Source organism: Dendrobates tinctorius, unplaced genomic scaffold, assembly GCF_039654945.1.
Source record: "Dendrobates tinctorius isolate UK_male_01 unplaced genomic scaffold, ASM3965494v1 ptg000107l, whole genome shotgun sequence".
In the NCBI taxonomy this organism is placed as follows: Eukaryota; Metazoa; Chordata; class Amphibia; order Anura; family Dendrobatidae; genus Dendrobates; species Dendrobates tinctorius.
Genome location: NW_027361775.1, coordinates 33,353,031 through 33,373,445, shown reverse-complemented (window position 1 = coordinate 33,373,445; position 20,415 = coordinate 33,353,031).

Genomic DNA, 20,415 nt, shown 5'->3' with positions numbered 1-20,415 from the left:
CAGGTGGAGAGTTGGAGGTCCACGCCAACAAGGCCCAGCTTGTCTCTCAGTAGACCTGGCTGTATGGTATTAAAAGCACTAGAGAAATCGAAGAACATTATTCTCACAGTGTTCCCAGGTTTCTCCAGGTGAGAGAGAGTCCTATCTAGAAGGTGGATAATGGCATCATCCACACCAATGCCCGGCCTGTAGGCAAACTGGTGAGGGTCCATATCCGAGCTCACTAGAGGATGGAGACGTGTGAGAACCAATCTCTCTAGTACCTTCATCAGATGTGATGTCAATGCTACAGGTCTATAGTCATTAAGGTCTTTCGGATAAGGTTTCTTTGGAACTGGTACCACACACGATAATTTCCATAGTTGTGGTACTATACCTATTCTCAGGCTCATATTGAACAGAATGGTATGCAGGGGCAGGAGCAGCCAGTGTGTGATTAAATCTGTTAAAGAATAGATTAAGTTCATTAAGCCCCTCTTTATCTACAACCATCCTGGAGACAGTCCGTCTATGCCCAGATATAGACTTTAGACCATCCCAGACTGATTGTCAAAATTTGACAAATTTACCAAACAGGATGAACCACTGCGATAAATTGGGCACATTTTAAAATGGTCTTGTCTAAAGATGCATTTTTACTGCACAAATATAGTCAACAAGTGTCTCTGGAATTGATGCTGTTTGAAGGCAAAAGGTCGGTCACCCCAAATATTGATTTGATTTAGATTTCCCTTTTGTTCATTCACTTGATAATAGTTTACTTTTAACACTCTTATTCTTGAAAGCTCCTTTCTTTGCAGCATTTTTTCCACACCTACCTGAAACTTAATATACACGTGTAAAGTTTTCAGCCCGGAGGATAGTTGCCAGAGGAGACGGTTTCCTAGAGTGACACAAATATTCACAGCGTTAACTTGCTTTAAGATGGTCTTAGACATCCATTTCCAGTCAACCGACTCAACACTAAAACTTCAAGGAATTGACTTCTATTTCTAGCAGAGTCTTTTTAAAGGAAAAGTAACTTCAGAAAATACCATTAAAATCTCATTTATATTCCAAATCATAATGTTCCTATGTGATTATCCTCAGAATTAAGCCTTTTCACACTTTTGAGCCGACAATGAGCAGAGACAGGTTCAGAAAACAATCTGTTAAACTTTGCTATACAGATTGGGAAACAAGGGGCAGAGTCATCTCATTATTAGAGGGTGAGTAATCTAAAACACAGGTTTATCAGTCTCCGGGATGGTTTAAAAAACACAAAAAACTTTAAAGATCAAACAAATTCTTTGAGAAACATGAGACACATCCTAGATTCTAGTAAAACACAGAAGATACATAGGTATGTGGTATCTACCTAGTTCCACAGCTCACCTCGGTCACGTACCTCGTATCTGTACATGGGTGGTCACACAGGAACTCACGGCTTTCTATAAGTATGAAGTTATAGGATTTCCACTGAAACAAAAAAACAAACTGGGGAAACAAAGAAGATGACAACACGTTACAATGAAGTGACGATCTCAGTGCAGAGTAATACAATCATAAAGTGATTGTTGTGGGTTTTAAACAACTTGCCATCAATTACAGTACATTTTTTGTCATGCCACAAAATCAGTAGCAAATCTGTAGACTTATGGCCACTATGCCTCTGATGAGGCTCACACAGTTACAACCATCTAGGATCACATCGGTGTTAGACCTCGTTCACACACCTTGTATTACAGTCTCCACACGGAAAAAGCACATTATCTATATACATAAAGCGCCAATTGGAATCTGATGTAGGTAAATAGTCCAGGAAAAGTTTTTTAATCATTTTATTTGTCTTAAAATATTTTTTATTCAAGTAAATACACAAGTCAACACTTATATATATATATATATATATAAAACAAAATCAAATCTCGCTCTTGAGCTACAGAATGCTAAGATTAAAATGAAGATTACACATTCATGTATGTTATATATATTTCCTTAGTAACCAGCGCTCCACAAAACAAGGGAAGCAGTTAAGGCCCCGTCACAGTAAACGATGTCCCAGCGATCCCACCAACCATCCGACATGATGGGATCGCTGGGACATCGTTAGACAGCCCCAGTGATCAAGACCAGCGACGCTGGATGCTGGTTTCTAATGTAAACGTCGGGTATCCAGGAGCCGCACGACTCCTGGATACCCGACGCTTACCTTGGAAACCAGCATGTACGCTCCCATAGACGTACCACGGAGCATAGGATACGGATGAGAAATATACGCCTGGTGCGAGTGACCCCATAGAGAATCATTTGTCCGTGTCTAATGTGTGCTTTTAGCGCCTCTCACTCGGCCGTATTCCTCGCCAGTGTGACCCCGGCCTTAAATGAAAAAACACAAAAGAGAATGAAGCAAAAAGTAAAACATTGATCTTTTCACACAAAACTCCAAAAATGGGCCAGACAAAAGTATTGGCACCCTCAGCCTAATACTTGGCTGCACAACCTTTAGCCAAAATAACTGCGACCAACCGCTTCCGGTAACCATCAATGAGTTTCTTACAATGCTCTGCTGGAATTTTAGACCATTCTTCTTTGGCAAACTGCTCCAGGTCCCTGATATTTGAAGGGTGCCTTCTCCAAACTGCCATTTTTAGATCTCTCCACAGGTGTTCTATGGGATTCAGGTCTGGACTCAATGCTGGCCACCTTAGAAGTCTCCTCCAGTGCTTTCTCTCAAACCATTTTCTAGTGCTTTTTGAAGTGTTTTTTGGGTCATTGTCCTGCTGGAAGACCCATGACCTCTGAGGGAGACCCAGCTTTCTCACACTGGGCCCTACATTATGCTGCAAAATTTGTTGGTAGTCTTCTGACATCATAATGCCATGCACACGGTCAAGCAGTCCAGTGCCAGAGGCAGCAAAGCAACCCCAAAACATCAGGGAACCTACGCCATGTTTGACTGTAGGGACCGTGTTCTTTTCTTTGAATGCCTCTTTTTTTCTCCTGTAAACTCTATGTTGATGCCTTTGCCCGAAAAGCTCTACTTTTGTCTCATCTGACCAGAGAACATTCTTCCAAAACGTTTTAGGCATTTTCAGGTAAGTTTTGGCAAACTCCAGCCTGGCTTTTTTATGTCTCGGGGTAAGAAGTGGGGTCTTCCTGGGTCTCCTACCATACAGTCCCTTTTCATTCAGACGCCGACGGATAGTACAGGTTGACACTGTTGTACCCTCAGACTGCAGAGCAGCTTGAACTTGTTTGGATGTTAGTCGAGGTTCTTTATCCAACATCTGCACAATCTTTTGTTGAAATCTCTTGTCAATTTTTCTTTTCCGTCCACATCTAGGGAGGTTAGCCACAGTGCCATGGGCTTTAAACTTCTTGATGACACTGCGCACGGTCTTCTTTCTTTGCTCCATGCTCAATGTGTTACACACAAGGACACAGGACAGAGGTTGAGTCAACTTTAATCCATGTCAACTGGCTGCAAGTGTGATTTAGCTATTGCCAACACCTGTTAGGTGCCACAGGTAAGTTACAGGTGCTGTTAATTACACAAATTAGAGAAGCATCACATGATTTTTCGAACAGTGCCAATACTTTTGTCCACCCTCTTTTTTATGTTTGGTGTGGAATTATATCCAATTTGGCTTTAGGACAATTCCTTTTATGTTTTTTCATTTAAGACAAATTAAATGAAGATAATAATACCAAAGAATTTGTGTTTGCAATCATTATCAGGAAGAAACTGAGTATTATCTGACAGAATTGCAGGGGTGTCAATACTTTTGGCCACAATTGTAGCATTTTTTGTGGTGACAGGTTCCCTTTAAGTAGCAGCCTAATAGGAGAATTTTTTCTTAAATCGTTGAGCAAGTCCCAATATTGTGATCAGTGTTATTGTAATCAGTGTTAGAAGTTTCCAGCTAATGATATGCCCGTGCTCCAGGGCGGGGCTGTAGGCAGAGTCTTGTCTTGTTGCTCTAAGCCAGAGAAACCAAGGAAAGACCTGCCCACAGGCCACCCTGAAGCACTAACATGTTCCTCATCGTAGAGACAGAGGCAGACTGTTTGTGCTTCGGGGCGGCCTGTGGTCAGTTCTTCCTTGGTTTCTCTTGCTTAGCGCAACAAGATAAGACTCTGCCTACATTCCTGCCCCGAAGCACAAGAATCTCATTAACTGAAAACTTCTAACACTGATTACACAAGAACCACAAGACAGATTTCTTCAACCAAGTATCATTTTAATCAGTATAACAGTGACAACATGACAGTGTCTGTAGATTACTGAGAAAAAACTTGCTAACAGGTTTGCTTTAAGTACTGTGGCCCACCAGAAATCTGTGTTGGGTCACATTAATAGCAATCACTCATGTGGCCCTGATTTTGACGGAAACTCAAACGCAGAGCACAGTATGAATGTGAACCTAGTCTAAACTATACAATTACTAGGCATATGAAGGTTATAAAAAAAGAGCTAAACGAGAGCTGGCTTGTTTATCTTGTTTCAAACTAGCTTGAAGGGGATCTTTAACAAGATTTTTACAACATTTTAGCAGATTATCATGACGTCAATAGATGTTTGAGTCTGTAGAAGCACTGTGTTCAGTGTGAAACGGCCAACGGCAGTCACACACATATCCCTGCACCCCCTGCCTGGCGCCAGCCGCTTATTTGTCTGAAGATGAAATAAAGGACTGAATTTTTTCAAAGAAATGGTGAGTGACGCATTTTTCTCATACTTGCACCATGGACTTTGAATACTTACCTTGCTAAGCACCACCTGCTTCTCTTTACAAATAATGATAACTCATAGGTGCAGTACTTTCCACAAAAAGTGGTATGGTGCCTTGGCCATTCTAATACCAGAATATTGAATTCAGGACTCCTTGTACTTTGTCTGGCACATCCACATTGGATTAGAGCTATGGATATGGATCCAGAAAAACGCACCTAATGAAAATCACATGGCAGAGCGCGGCATTTTAGCAGGAAGAATTAACGCAGGTGAATTTTTTTCTGACAGTAACCTGAAACATGAGTTACAAGTCATGGGCATCAGAACATCGGACCACGAAATCAGCATACTCTCTGAAAAAGAAATATGCCTATTCTGGATAATTAAAGCATTGAAATCATATGAGGAATTGGAACAATTGCCTCGTGGTTTACATATTCATAAGGAAATTTCACAATTTCAGGATGACATGAACTTTCAAAATGAATGGGATTATTCATTTAAAATGTTCTCTAGACTTGATGAAATTGGTCAAAACAAAACATTTTCGGATCTATATACCATGATGGCGCCGAAAAATATGAAGAGATCCAGTATTAAAATAAAATATCACATTTTATTGAAAAAAAAAAAAAACCATTAACCCCTTCACCCCCAAGGGTGGTTTGCACGTTCATGACCGGGCCAATTTTTATAATTCTGACCACTGTACCTTTATGAGGTCATAACTCTGGAACGCTTCCATGGATCCCGGTGATTCTGACACTGTTTTCTCGTGACATATTGTACTTCATGATAGTGGTAAAATTTCATTCAAATAACTTGCGTTTATTTGTGAGAAAAATGGAAATTTGGCAAAAATTTAGAAAATTTCGCAATTTTCCAAATTTGAATTTTTATGCCCTTAAATCACAGAGATACAGCACACAAAAAACTTGATAACTAACATTTCCCACATGTTTATTTTACATCAGCACAATTTTGGAACCAAAATTTTTTTTTTTGTTAGGAAGTTATAAGGGTTAAAAGTTGACCAGCGATTTCTCATTTTTACAACACCATTTTATTTTTACGGACCACATCACATTTGAAGCCACTTTGAGGGGTCTATATGATAGAAAATACCCAAAAGTGACACCATTCTAATAACTGTGGGGGGGAACGACTGTTTCGGCGCATGGCAGAGCTCAGAATGGAAGGAGCGCCGTTTGACTTTTTCAATGCAAAATTGGCTGGAATTCAGATCGGACGCCATGTCACGTTTGGAGAGTCCCTGATGTACCTAAACAGTGGAAACCCCCTACAAGTGACCCCATTTTGGAAACTAGACCCCCTAAGGAACTTATGTAGATATGTGGTGAGAACTTTGAACCCACAAGGGCTTTACAGAAGTTTATAACGTACAGCGGTACAATTAAAAAATCATATTTTTTCCACAAAAATGATCTTTTCACCCTCAATTCTTATTTTTCCAAGGGTGACAGGACCCTAAAAGTTATTGTGCAATTTCTCCTGAGTACGCTGATACCCCACATGTGGGGGTAAACCAGTATTTAGGCGCATGGCAGAGCTCGGAAGGGAAGCAGCGCCATTTGACGTTTTTGGCTGGAATTGAGATCGGACACCATGTCGTGATTGGAAAACCCCTGATGTACCTAAACAGTGGAAACCCCCCACAAATGACACCATTTTGTAAACTAGACCCCCCAAGGAACTTATCTAGATGTGTGGTGAGCACTTTGAACCCCCCCAGTGATTCACAGAAGTTTATAACGCCCGGGCGTGAAAATACAAAATTCGTATTTTTTCCACAAACATGATCTTTTAGTCACCATTTTTTTATTTTCCCAAGGGTACCAGGAGAAATTGGACCCCAAAAGTTGTTGCCCAATTTGTCCTGAGTACGCTGACGCCCCATATATGGGAGAAAACTACTGTATGGACACACGTCAGGGCTCGGAAGGGAAGTAGTGATGTTTTGGAATGCAGACTTTGAGGGAATGTTCTGAGGGTGTCATGTTGACTTTGGAGAGCCCCTAATGTACCTAAAACAGTGGAAACCCCCCACAAATGACCCCATTTTAGAAACGAGACCCCCTAAGGAACTTATCTAGATGTGTGGTGAGCACTTTGAACCTCTAAGGGCTTCACAGAACTTTATAATGCCCGGGCATGAAAATAAAAAAAATCGCATTTTTTCCACAAACATGATCAATTAGTCCCCAATTTTTTCATTTTCCCAAGGGTAACAGGAGAAATTGGACCCCAAAAGTTGTTATCCAATTTGTCATGAGTACGCTGACACCCCATATGTGGGAGAAAACTACTGTATGGACACACTTCGGGGCTTGGAAGGGAAGTAGTGACGTTTTGGAATGCAGACTTTGATGGAATGGTCTGCGGGTGTCATGTGTGTTTGGAGAGCCCCTGATGTACCTAAACTATTGAAACTCCCCACAAGTGACCCCATTTTGGACACTAGACCCCCCACGGAACTTATCAAGATGTGTGGTGAGCACTTTGAACCCCCAAGTGCTTCACAGAAGTTTATAACGCACAGACGTGAAAATAAAAAAAATCATTTTTTTCCACAAAAACAGACAGATGACTCTCCATTACCAACCCCTGGGCTTCAAGCACGGGAGCATAAAACAGCTGACATCAACCTCAAAACTGTTACCCCACTGGCCAATGGCAAGTGGAAAGAGCCAAGGCTAAGGGCCAAAATTCTAATGGATGCTCCATTTCTGGGACGGCTGAGGGTCAATAGCCATGGTCTTTTGCCAGCCTATTAATCTCAGCCCACAGCTGTCTGTATCGCCTTTGCTGGTTAGTAAAAATAGGGAAAACCCGACATTTTATTTTTGGGTTCTCCCTTTTTACTAACCACTAAAAGCTAAGCAGACAGCTGTAATCATTTTTAATAGGCTTGAAACCTTTATAGCTACTGGCCCCTTCCCAAAATAACAACAGCCCCCAGCTGTCTGTTTTTCCACAGCTGGTTAGGAAAAGTAACGATTTTCATTAAAATGATTTATTTGATATGCGCAGACTACAATTGTCATCAGCGTTGCCTGGTATCAATGATCGCAGGGAGACCAGACGACAATGAAGAGAGCTGGATTCAGCACTAAGCGCCTAGAAAAGCGCCAACTGTAAAGCTTTTCCCAGACTCCAGTACATGTCACACTTATGACACATGGATATCATCCATGTGACAGTGTGTAGGACATATTGCAGACCGTGCTGCTGGCAAAAAACTGGCATGTCAACGTGTTTTGCACACGATCCGTTGAAACTCACTGACATGTGCGCAGACCCATAGATTTGAATACGTCTATGTGTTTGCACTGTGTTTGCCCTGTGTCTCCAGTACGTGTGGAAACTGTCACCACACGTGCTGGAGACACTAATGTGTGAAGGGGCCTAACTTGAAGGAGCTGGAGAGGTTTTGCCTCGAGGAATGGGCAAAAATCCCTGTGGAAAGGTGTAGAAAGCTTATAGAGAATTATCCAAAGCAAAATGCAGTTGTACTTACTGCAAAAGGAGGTTCTACAAAGTACTGACTTTAGGGTGTGAATAGTTATGCACAGTGAAGTTTTCAGTTATTTTGTCCTGTTTACTTCACAATAAAAAAGAAAAACAAATGTTCACAGTTGTAGACATGTTCTTTACATAGACAAAAGCAAACCCTCAAAAAAAAAAAAGAGAAATTCCAGAATGTGAAGAAGCAAAACCCAAAAAATGCAGAGGGGGTGAATACTTTAGCACGCCACTGTATGTTGCTTTTTGCAGGGTCCCTATAATACAGGACTTAGCGGTCCCTGTGCTTCAAAAAGGGGCACATTGAAGAGCCCATTCATGTTTATGCCAATATATTGTTTAAAAATTACTTTACAACTTATAATTTAAAAATCTCCAAAATAATTACAGATTTTACGATGAAAACGTTCTATGAGGATTCCAGAAGAGAGGAGACTTATTAATAAGCACTGACATAAGCCGTGTCTATAAGGATACCGAATACAAGAACAAATGTTATTTCTTTTGGAAATAGTTGGAGTGTGACAAGATTTGGAAACCGCTCTCACTCCTACAACTACTGATTATTTCGTTTCCAGCATTGGGAAGTTCTTCTCTCAGACATTTGTGAGCCCCCTCCACAGTTACGGACCCCTGCTCGGGACGTGTATTCACATCCTAATGCGGGAAGGATAGAATATTGTAAAATCATAAAGACGAGCTGTAACACAGTCATTTCCTGTAGCTCGATGCCCTGATGTGGCTTTATGCAGCGCTACGCATGAACTGCTCAGGGGTCTGTGATGGCAATCCTGCGCAATATATCGCTGACAGTAGCGATAGCAATGACCAGGGATATCCAACAGATGGTGCGGGCAGCCGGAATACAGATGCTCGTGCTTGTAGAGATGGAGCGGCGGGCACTTACCTAAGGTGGCAAGGAGGGATCTTGGCGGTGCCCTCTGGAGCTTCTAACACATCTGTACATTGAAAAGAAAAATGCCCATCAATCAATGAGAGAAACGTATTGACATTTTCTGCGGAATAAATATTGTATGCGCATGATCCAAAATGCACAGAACACAACAAATGCCACAAGGCTTTAAGAGATGAATGATACAGGAGAATACTGTACATGTCCCCCCACGTAGAATGATTTTCCCACGGTGTACAAACACATCTCTGCTACATCAATACAAACACCCGGCTCTCCCAAATATTTGGTCAGATATTCAGTAACATCCTGCTGGGACCAAATATTTAGGTAAAAGTTCAGTAAACAGATGGTAAATGTCTACAATGTGTTATTTTTCAAACTGGTAATAAATTCATCATGCATTTAAAGGGACTGTCCTCTTTAAGAAACCCTTCTATCATAGACTACTGTAGCAATACAGAACAAGTGTTACTCAGGCCTCTGTATGACACGGCCAAGCGCTGTGTGATGTTTTAGCGGAGAGCACGCGGCCCAGTGTTATACTATGGGGCAGTGCAGGTCTGTGAATATATACTCATGCTAATTCAGGTACATCCGATGACCATGCACCCCCACACAATTCTGTGTGTGAGAAACATCAGACTGCACACAGATGACATCCGAGTGCAGTCTGATTACCGCAGATGCCAGCAATGGAGGAGATGGAGAAATTATGTTCTTATCTTCTCCACACTTGTGACAAGATTCTCTCACAAGAGACAATCAGATCACACTTGGATCAGAGTTTGATCCAAGTGTCATATGCATATGGCTCGCATGAGAGAATCGACAACGGTGTGAGCGAGCCCTGAAACTCCATGTCACAAGAGAAAATGACATGTTCCAGATTTGAAACACGCACCGCACATCAGGCTACAGATCGTTAAAAAAAAAAAAAAACTACAATGGGCATGAGATTTCTATTTCATCCACTTTGTTGGAAAAGTAAGTTGCAGCATCAAAACCTCATAGTGGGAACTTAAAAGGGCATTCCCCATCACTAAGACCCCACCCCAATATGTATAATAATAATAATAGCAAATACCTCCAATTAGAAATGTAGTAGTTACTATATGAGTGGATGTGACAGATTGTTTGTGCTAGTGGTTGTAACCATGGAAACCTAAGCTACTGCAATGCACTAAGCGACATAGTGAATCAGAAGAACTACACTACATTCCTAATTGGAGATATTTGCTAATATTATTATTATCCCTACTATATATTGGGATAGGATTTTGGAGATGGGAATACCCCTTTAACCTCAAAAGGTCTCTCTTTGTCTGCAGCACGTCCATCACATTGACAGCACTGCAGCTAATCAGTGGTGACGGAGAACACTCCTGCGATTCTCGGCCAAGAAAATCGGACCGATTTTTCATACGGCAAGTGTGACGCCGGCCTAAGAAAGACAAAACCTCACTTTTATATTCCTAAATAGTCAGGGCTGAGGTTTATTAACCTTTTGGGTTGATTAACAGCACTGTAATTTTTCAAAAATAAAACAAATAATCAGAAATACAAATTGTGCACATTATATATAAACATCAGCAAAAGTTTGGTTCACCATCCTTCAAATTTGCTATCTACATACCTATCCACCTATCTACAGTATTATCTATCTATCTACTTATCAATCTAAAGTCTCTATCTATCTACTTATCTATCTACCATCTCTCACAGTGACATCACAATAAAGCCGATGTCACAAGTGATGTGATGACATCATCACATTCTACACATTCTATATTCCATTGCTGCGGCCAAAGGGAAATCACTGCCTTACAGACTCCCAGGGGTGAGGCAGCCCCTTATGTTTTTCATGATAAACGAAGCACAAATTTATTCTAAAATGGATAAAGACAGAACAAGAGCCCAAAGAGATCAGGTTCTGAGAGAGAAGAGAGGAATTAAAGAAGAGCAGGTACCATTGTTCGCTTTAGGGCGAAAAGACTCTATACTACCAGACATGGACACTGACAGCCCAGAAATGGCGTCCAAACGACAAAATCTGGAGAAAATGAGAAAGACCAAAAGACATGAGATCCTAACAGAGAGAAGGTATATGGAGACCCTCATGGAGTCTCACTCTGCAGACCCTGCTGAGCTTCAGAGGGCCTTTCTTATCTCCCTGAAAAAAATCGGAGATCTGGTCCCTGAAATACGGAAGATGAACAAAGATGACATCCTCAATAAGCGGAGAAACATCAGCGCAGAGTTAGAGCAGGAAGAGGTTCTCCAAGAACCACCAAGACACGTCACAGTCTCCAGATCTGAAAGTCTGGAGGCACGGAACCTACAAAGAGCGGCAGCCCAGAAGAGGATCAGGAACAGCAGAGATTGGGTTGTCCAATGTAGGAGACGTCTCATCTATGCCAAACCCATTATAAATGGGAATGGTGCATTACGGAGGTCCAGGACATCATCTGAGAACATCTCCATCCCAGAGAACAAACAGCTGAGTGATTCTCCACCACACACCTCACCGGATAAAGAAGAGCCAGGTATGATGGAAACTTCTCTGTATAATAAGACTGGGGTGAGGGGGATTATACTCCTAATATTATGTACAGGCCTCACTTATCAAAATTGCAGAAGAACTGTCCTTCTTGTCCATAGCAACCAATCACAATGCGGCTTCATTGTTCTATAGAATGTTAAGAAATGGAATCTGTGCTGTGATTTGTTGCTATCGGCAACAGGAACACTTTTGCTATTGGACAGTTTTGATAAATGAGAGCCCAAATATTAGACATTTCCGGCTTATTTACATAAAGCTGTGTAAAATTCAAATATTTGCTCTGGAGCTATATTTGATAACCCCTTCTTGACAGGGTAACCTTTGGTTGTTTTTCCTCCCTCCTTTGAAAACCCATAACTATTTATTGCTTAACTATTCGGCCAATTTAGCTGTATGTGGACTTGTGTTTTTTAGTGGACAGAGCTGTAGTTTTGTACACTATTCAATGTTCTGGAAAATGATTCAAAATGCGGTAAAATTGTGGAAAAAGTTATTCAGCCATTGTTTTTGGTTTATTGAGTGGTAAAAATGGCCTTCCAAAATGTTTCTCGAAGTCAGTCACAACTATGGCAATAATGAACATGTATCGCTTTTTTTTTTTTTAATTAAGTGGTGAAAGGAATTTTAGAACAAAAATGTATAGTGTCCCCATATGGCGAGACATTGTATGTTTTTGATAGCTCGATGGTGCTGTGCGAGGACTTGAGTTTTGCGTGTCGAGTTCTAGCTATTATTGATACCTTTCCTGGGTAGACCGGACATTGTGATATCTTTAAATTGCATTTTTTTAGGTGAACACAGCGCCCTAAAAAAAAAACACAATCCTGATGTTTCAATTTTCTTTTTCTCACTTCAGTGTTTACTGTTTGGGTTAATTAATGTTATATTTTTGTACATCGGATTTATACAGATGGGGTGATACTAGATATGCCAATTAATATTATTTTTATTATTGTTATTAATGAGGCGGCTAATATATTTTTTTAATTCTTTTCTTTAGTCTCCTTAGGGGACTTGAACCTGTGATTTCTTGATCGCTTGTACTATATACTGTGATAGAACTGTATATAGCTAAATTAATGTTCTCATATGAAATTAAGCCAGGCTGGTCTTAACAGAAGGAGGAATATGAAAGACAAGGGCTTTCAGCAGGCCCATGTAGTCATTTCAAACAATTGACCCCCTGCAGCTGTGTCCTGGGGGGAGGGGTAATGGCTGCTGTGGCACACAAATCAGCACTGACTTCATTTAAATACCACTGTCAGCTTTGAAATGGTTAAACAGCAGTAATCGGAGAACGCTCTGGTGGCTGCAGTTATAGGCAGGTGGATGCTATGTAATACAGCAGGCATTGGTATGACGCATGCTCAGTTCCTGAGTCCGCTCCATACATTTGCTGCACAACATGACAACCATTAACATTATGAATTCGCTAAAGGGTTAATAAATCTTGTATCATCCCAGCAGATGGAATGGATAAGATGTCCCACGACACAATAGACATGCCGGCACAAGACCTTGGAGATGCCAGTGTACAGGTTTCTCCACAAAGAGGACTGGTCCACACAGACCAACCTATGGACCTTTTCAGTCTTGAGCTCCTGAAAGATCTTGGAAAAGGAAACTATGGAAAAGTAAGTGTCAATTTATATTTGTCCGTGTTCCTCAATGTATCCTGCACAGATACACAGGAGGGATGGACTTATTCATTACAGGATGTTCATAAGTAATGATACTTGGGATAAACTAGTGACATATTACCCAGTAATAGATGGGAGTTTGGTGTGATCTGTTGTGACTTTTCTCCAGGTCAGCTTGGCATCAGATCCAGTCAATGAAGGACTTCTGGCCATTAAGATCATGGACAAGAGATCTTGTGAGGACATAACATACATAATCTCTACAGAGGTAGAAGTCATGAGAATGGCTGCCGGGTGCCCCTACCTAATGTCTATGAGGGCGTTTATGGAGACACCTACGGAGTGTGCAATAGCCATGGACTATATGGCCGGAGGAGACCTGATGCACCACATGAAAGATTCAATGCTGTTTAACACAAAGACAATAAGGTAAAATGTCTTATACTGAATCTAGATAATCTGCTGCCCGCACATTGTAGTCCTAGAGCAATGGAGAATGACAACAAGAGCAAATAATGCGGTGAAAAGGACACACGTGTGTGATCTCCTCATGTCCTCCGTATGATTGTGTATGTAACCACTGATCCACCCTTTACTTTCTACTCCACAGACTCTTTGCGGCAGAGATGGTGTGCGGACTCCAATTCCTGCATGAACACGGCGTCATACATAGGTAATCATTTCACCTCCATAAATCTGTCACCTGTGACTCTCTGTTCTCTCCTTACATATCTATTGTAGAAAGTTCTATCATGAATTATCCTCACAATCACTGTCTGCTCCCTCTCCCTGCAGTGACCTGAAGCCAGATAACATCCTCATCCAAGACACCGGACACATCAAAATCTGCGACTTTGGCGTATCAGTCACAAATGTGTCTGAGGGTGACATAGTGGAGTACATTGTTGGCACTAAGGGTTACATGGCGCCTGAGGTAAGGAACATGTGACTGGTCCCGATAGTAGGATTGAGGGATAATCTGATCCCAATGCATCCTACTCACATCAAATCACAGACCGGTCCTCATAGTATGTGTGCAATTCCCCATCCCGGTATATTCAGCTTCTCTCCAATCTCATGTTCCCACAGATAATGGATGAAGAAGGATACAACCAGCTGGCAGACTCCTTTTCCTTTGGAGTCATCCTATATATGATGAGCGTAGGGGACTGGCCATTTTACAGCAAAGGCTCAACGGATGAATACCACCAGTCTCTACGTGAGCACATCCCTTATTTTCCACCAGGGATGTGCACTAATACCATTGACATCATAAAAAAGGTGAGTAGTATCAGATGGATAAAGATGGCAGTGGATTACAAGAATAGATAGAAGATAAGATGTGGACAGTCCATAGACATTGTGTAATAACTTATCAGTAATAATATATAATCTAATGACTAATGGTCTCTTTCGTTTTTTAGCTTCTCTGCAAAACTCCATCTGCCCGATTGGCCATAAAGTCATCCATCAGGTCCCACCCGTTCTTCCACTCCATAGACTGGAGCGATGTGGAGTGCGGCAGATCCGACCCACCATTCCCATATTGCTATGTAAGTATAACACATACAGACATCCATAATGTTATCACTACCCAGAAACGCACTTACCCACTATATCCCTTATTGTTATATCTCTCAGTACACTGTATATACTGAATGTGAGGAGCTGATTCTCAGACATGTATATTTCTCTTCTTACAGCAGGACTATTAGGCTGATAACAATCAGCCCCATTCCAGTAACATCCAGGAATGAAGATTTACAATTAATCAGATGAGACAACGAAACTGGACTTTCTAATTTACCGGACTGTGACAAACCTACCGAGCTTCCACCACAGAACATCCACGTAGATTTGAGCACCAAACATCCAGGGATTTATTCCGATCGCCATACTTGGGGTCAGGAAGGAATTTTTTTCCCGTGATATGAGGATAATCCAACAACAAGTCCTCAGGGTTATTTTTCGCCTTCCTCTGGATCAACATAGCAAGTAATTAAAGGCTGAAATTGAAGGCCTTCTTTCAGCTATACTTGCTATGTCACCATCTGGATGACTCATCTACAATGTGGTGGTAAGGAGAAGACTACCAGATATGGACAGACAGAAGGCAGCGGCTGCTCCTTCACCTACCAGATATTTACGGAAAGAAGGAAGCGGATGCTCCTTCTCCTACTTGGCCATGTACAGACAGAAGGAAGCGGCTGCTCCTTCTCCTACTTGGCCATGTACAGACAGAAGGAAGCGGCTGTTCCTTCACCTACAAGGCCATGGACAGATGGAAGGAAGCGGCTGCTCCTTCACCTTCCTGCCCATGGTCAGACAGAAGGCCATATGGTTAATCGCGATGCTGCAGGAATCCAGGAAAACTCCAACTACTCAGATCACATCACACATTCCAGCTCTTCTCCTCTCTGTCATGTGTGATCCAGACATGGATGTCCAAAAACGGCACAAGTGCAAACCAAGGCCCGAGGAGCAGAATCATCATCATCTGCTCCTTTCTACAAAAAGTGACAGTACTTATACACTGTCTTTTATCATTATTGCAAATTATTAACAACTTTATTGCATTAAAAAATGATAAAACATCTATATTGCTTTTGGTTAGATTCTTCTCATATACAGACATGTTTTTCAGTATTTTTATAGGTATCATGATTAGGGTCAGAACAAGTTATTTTGGTGCCTTAGGCAGATAGAGCCAATGGTGCCCCCCAGCAGACTATGGTAACAGGACCCCTAACGTAGCACCTCCCCTCTCTGATTGGTCAGGTAACAACCTCTGATGACCACTTCTGCTACAATTATTACTTTTTAAAAAAAAAAAAATACTAGCAAAAGTAAAAAAACTATCGTGTATTATGGGTGAGGCTTACCAGGGAGCACAATTTCAAAGTTATATGCAGAATCATTCATTGTTTGTGGATTATTTACACATTCCAATTGAAAATGTCCAAAATTTTTTACCTTGGATCTGGGGGAAGGATGAAGTAGGGTCCGAGCAGCACCCTGAACCTCGTTACCAGACGTTAACCCCCAGGGGAAAGGGGTGATCCTGATGAGACTCAGATATCTAGGCTCACTTGGACTGTACTGTGCTGTCAGGGCAGGAAGTGGAGGAAGGTAACTAAGGACGTGGAATAGGGGATAAATCCCAGTTGACGTAAACACAAAGGCACACAGCTGAGTAGGTCATCTGAGAAGGTGGAGGAGGATGAAGACGAGGCGTTTACGTTGCGCAGTACGGCGCACATAGTGATGTAGCCATGACAAGCAATTTCCACAGCCACAACTTGGCCAGCAGAGTTTATGGGTCTGCAGCTTGCATGGGTGGCAAGGTCTGCCTAGCCTGGGCCTTTTTTGACACCGCAAAGGATGAGTCATCTCACGTAATCTGCCAACTTTTTCTTAAACAATGTTTTTATTGAAGTTTTTCCATAATTGAAAATTATATTACATACAGTAAGTGAGACAACAACATATGTCTCTATAAACAGTCATTTTTATAACAGAACAGGTTTAGCACAACACAACTTGTGCATAATAACAAATATAACATATTTATAATACATTAGATCAAGTAATGTAGGTATCAGAAGTAGTCATCAATATAGTTCTAAAGAGTTGACATTCTATAATGAGAAAAAGTCATCGATTTTAGATTTTTGCTCTATCCATGTGCCCCACCTGTCTTTGTATAGCTCCAGTGTAAGATTGTTCATGTAAAAAAATGTTTTCATATGTACAATGTTGTTCCACTAGCATTATCAATGTCTTGACGTCAGGGGGTCGTATATTGTTCCAACCCTTCGCTATAAGATATGATGCTGACATCAAAACATGAGCCAATAGGAATCTGTTTTTTTTATATTGTTTAAGGTCAATCAGCAGTAGAGCCAATACTGGACAGGGGCGAATAGAGCGTCTGCACAGTAATGAAATTAACCCGAAAACCCAGTATGTTTTCAGACAGGGGCAATCCCAAAAAATGTGCTTAATATCAGCTAAGTTACCACAATTTCTCCAGCACAGACCCAGGTTGTCACTTGTAAAATGTCTGAGTCTAGCTGGAGTAAGATAATATCTGTGTATAATTTTAAAATGAGTTTCCAAAATGTTCATACACTTAAGTAGCTTTGTGAGCTACTTTAAAGGAAGCAGTCCATTGTGTCATAGATATTTGTGTTTGTAGATTATTCTCCCACCTTTCGAAACAGTCTCTGTTCGAGAATACATATTTATTTGTTAAAATAGAATATAGAGCTTGTAGGTAGCTTTTGTGTCTGGGTGGGGGATTCCTAAAAAAATTACATATGGTATTATTAAACAAAATATTTGAAGAAAGTGCTTTTTTTTTCTTATTATATTCCTCTTTGAGGAGGAGATATGCCATATATTCAGTGTTCGGAATATTAAATTTGGTCTTAACCATTTGAAAAGACATTAATTTATTACCCACAAAGAGGTCCTCCGTGTGAGTGATTGTTGTTTTAGACCAATTATCAAAGTAAGGTCGTAGTGAGGGTCTGATCGGTAGCAAATATGGGATTTTTAGAAAACTGGTTGAGTATGCAAACGTATTACATTTCTTTTTATGAAAATGGGACCAGCAGGTGATAGAGGTACGAATTATTGGATTTGTAATATCTTTTATCCTTTGTTTGTTTCTGAGAAAGTAACAAATGTAGAGTAATGGTTCCCTATCGGGCATCAGGTCTAATTCCATTCTAGGCCACTCCAGGTTTTCCTGATTATTGAACCATAATTTTGTGAGTTCCACTATGGTAGCGAAGTAATAGGCTTCAAGATCTGGCAATGACACACCTCCATTGTCACCTGATTTAAGCAATATATATTTTTTCACCCTGGGTTTACCTCCATGCCATATGAATTTATTCATTTGGATGGTGAATTTTTTTTATGAGCTGTAGAGATAGAGGCATGGGGACATTTCTATATAAAAATAATATTTTAGGAAGGCAGAACATCTTGTATAGAAGTATTCTGCCTAACCATGTGGCAGGGGTCTTTGATAAGTCTTTGTGTCTCTTCTCTTAATCTTGGAGAAGGTGGTTTGAATTTACTTCACTGATCTCATGTAGCCTGGTGGTCAACCATATCCCAAGGTAGGGCATTTCTTTACAATCCCAATTAAAGGGATATTTGTTTTTTAAGTATTGTCTAGTTGGGAGTGGGATAAAGAATGATAGGACGTTGGTTTTTTTTATATTTAACTTATAAAAGGAAACAGAACCGAATGATTCAATGAAGTCCCAGATTTGCTCTAGTGAACCGACTGGATCAGTCAGAGTAAGAATGATGTCGTCTGCATACATGCTGATTTTGTGTTCTACATTCCTCAGCTTAATTCCCTTCACTTCCTCCGCTCCTCTGATCATCTGAGCCAAAGGTTCTAGGCTCAGGATAAAGATAATCGGAGACAGAGGACAACCCTGTCTCGTACCGTTTGTGATAATGAATTTATCAGACATAGTGTTATTAACCAGCACTGAGGCAGAAGGGTTAGAATACAAGGTCTTGATACTATTAATGAGATCTCTACCAAAGCCCATTTTTTCTAGAACTAGGAAGGCGAAGTCCCAATTTAATCGGTCAAACGCCTTCTCAGCATCCAATGCTACAAAGGTACTGGGAATCTGTTTTTCTTTGCATAGAGACATTAGGTGCAGCACATATCTAGTGCTGTCACATGTCTGCCGATTCCTCACAAACCCGATTTGATTAGGGTGGACAAGATGGGGTAAAATTTCCTGTAGTCTGTCAGCCAGGATTTTTGCATATATTTTGGCATCTACATTTAATAATGAAATTGGCCTATAGTTTTCTATTTTAGTAGGGTCTTTATCTGGTTTTGGAATGACCACTATAGTTGCATTTAATAGGTCTGTACTGCAGCTCCCCTTAGTTTTAATAAAATTTAGGGTTTCTGTCAAATGGGGTAGTAAAAACTCTTGAAATTGTTTATAGTATTCTATGGAGAAGCCATCTGGGCCAGGGGCTTTGTTGTCTTTAAGGTTTTTGATAGTGAAAGAGACTTCTCCCTTACTAAAAGGTAAGTCTAGAAATTCACTTTGTTCTGTTGTGAGGTTATTCAATCTAACTTTATTCAAGAATTTTTCTATATCTTTCTTTGAGGGAGGTTTAAAGTTTTCTTCTTGTCTGAGATTATACAATTTAGTGTAATACTCTTTAAAGGCGGTAGCTATATCTTTGGGTTTCTCTAGGTTTTGAGATTGTGTAGTGATTTTTTTTTATGGTTATTTTTTTATTGATAGGTTTATGTTTGTTGGCCATTATTTTTGAAGTTTTGTTGTTGTTTGTATAGAAACCTGCCCTGTAAAAAAGCGATCTCTTCTCGTGTGTTTGGATTAACATTTTTCTTAACTCTATACGGCATGTATTGAGTTCACTATGTCTATTAAAGGCTCTATCATTCTGAGCCAGTCTCTCTAGCTCAGCAATTTTTTCTGTTAAATCCTTGAGTTTAGCTTCTCTTACTTTTTTCAATCTGGAGGCCAGTTGAATTAACTGACCTCTTATTACACATTTATGAGCTTGCCACAATATCTCTGGAGTAACTTCAGAAGAATTATTCTCTTTAAAATAATTAGACAGAGACTGACCCACCAATTCAAGGTTTTCTGGATTCTCCACAATGAATTTATTATATCTCCAATTGTGGTATTTATTATTTAATTGAGAGGTACGCAGGGTCAATAAAATGGGGGCATGATCTGACCAAGTTATAGGGCCAGTGCAAAACTTTTCATATGAATCCAGCATAGAGAAGCTGGTCAAAATATGATCTATCCTGGTGAATGTTTTATTGTGTGGGCAGTAATGAGTGTATTCTCTCGATGTTGAATTTAAAATCCTACAACTATCATGCAAATTGGAGGAATGTAACCAATTAGTCAGATTGACATTTCTATAGTATACTGAGGGAGAGGAGCAATCAATAGATGGATCTGTAATGCAATTAAAGTCTCCCCCCCAGATAATATGTCCGTTG